The following is a 2,029-nucleotide window of genomic DNA, read 5'->3' as shown; positions in this document are numbered from 1 at the left end:
ACGGGTTTTCCCACACTGGTGGTGTTGTTTTCATTGTTCGTTGTCTATTGTCCATTGGATCTACTTATTTTCTCCGTATTTCGTCACTGATTAAAATTAAAAATGATTAAAATTTATTTAAATTTCGCGGACTAAGATTAATCGTGCATAGTGCCATCTACTGGCTATCAAGCTCAGGACATCACAAGTTCTACTTCAACTTCCACAACTGTACATGAGCACAACTGTCCATGGATAGTGACAAACTAGAGAGCACAACTGTACATGAATCGCGCTGTCCATTTTCACAACTGTCCATGACCAGAACTGTACATGGAAAGTTTTGTCGGTCAAACAGTGTCGGTAGAGTAGAAATTCCATTCATTTTATCTGCGATCGATGTGTGTTGTTAGAGATTATCAACGCAGAGAGATGGTTGCATTTATTCTATCAAGAGAAAAATACTCGCGAACCCAGTGTCTATCAACTCGTCAAACTGTCAATTTTGAATTTTATGAATCACAATAGCGATAGCTAATGGTTGCAAGAGAAACCTCAATACATTTTAGTACAATGATACAGATTAATAATAAATCATGAAACCTACAAATGTTTCGTCACCGTTAGATATTATGAATAATTAAAAATTGGAATGGAGACAAATTGACCAGCTTATTTTTTTTATCCCCGCCATTTAATAAAATCAATAAAAATTAAAAAGTAAACTATGATAAGGAAAGATTAAATGCAATGCATCGTGAGAACATGGCAATATTTCTGAAAAATTGAATTCCGTGATGATTGCACAGGTGAGAAGAAGGAGGAGGCACGCAGCGGCGTGGAGATAAATACCTCCACTTAGCCTGCTACTGGCTGTATACATTGCAACGATAAGGAGATACAAATTCTTCAAAAATTAACTGCTTGTTCTGCAATCTGCTAGTGAAAACAGTATTCAGTCCAAATTACGGACCAGTTACGCACTTTAATCAAAATTATACTTTTTAATAATGTACCAATTTAATTTCCATACGTTACTAACTGACTCTGCGCTCACTCTAAGAGATTTTAACAATAATTGTAATTAAAATTCTGATTGGCGCATTGTATATGGAGTACTGATGCCCAATCTTTCACCTTTTTTTACCTCTTTTTACCTTTACAAGACAATTTGTGTTAGTCAAGAAAAAATTATAAATTTCAGTTAAAAAATATGAAAAATTTGTTTCAGAACATTGCACTTTCATTACTCTGAATTATCTACGCTTTAGATTCTAAAGTATGCATAGCTCTTAATGAAGAGTCTCTCTTTTTGGAATGGCTAAAACTCAGAATAAATGGTCTTCAATCAAGGAAAAAAAAAATGTAGTTTTTCTCTTCCCTTTGTGAATATCACCGTCTATCTAGAATTTTTTCTCAGCTTCGCTTTGTGAGAAAAACAACGTTCCTTGAAAAATCCATATTTTCCTAACTGACTTGCCTTCCGGCACCACTAGTCTTAGGAATTTTCGCGAAACTAACGAATTTTTTTCGGAGCGTTTCCGTATTTTGTTCTTTTAATTACCTGTGCAGAATGACGGGAGTGTCACTCAAATTTTCTAACTCCAATCATATAAAATCGGTAAGCGAATCAAAGTTGTATAATTCTTTCTGAATATTTGTATCCGTATGTTAAATTTTTTGGAAAAATGAAGTGCGGCTGGACAAATTTTCGAATTAGAAATATTTTCAAAACTAGGGTAACCACAATAATCATTTTTAGTCCCATTCAGGTGTGAATATAGCCTCCTCAGGTATACAGGCGTAACGGCGCCACGGCGGGGGACATTCATAATTTACCTGTTGGAAGTCAATGCAATTCAGTAGCGGAGGCGTGTCATGAAGCACTGAACATTTTTTGGACCAGACGTAACGATGTGACAAGGGTAGAATATCGTACTCATTAAAATATTTGTTAACAAATATTTTCTACCCTCAAAAATATCCTCCCACCACAATTTATCTCATGGAATTTACGAAAAAGAATTATTTTGAATATGAGTCGTAAAAC

The sequence above is a fragment of the Fopius arisanus genome, unplaced genomic scaffold, assembly GCF_000806365.1.
Source record: "Fopius arisanus strain USDA-PBARC FA_bdor unplaced genomic scaffold, ASM80636v1 scaffold00028, whole genome shotgun sequence".
Classification (NCBI taxonomy): domain Eukaryota; kingdom Metazoa; phylum Arthropoda; class Insecta; order Hymenoptera; family Braconidae; genus Fopius; species Fopius arisanus.
This window is presented reverse-complemented; position numbering follows the sequence as displayed.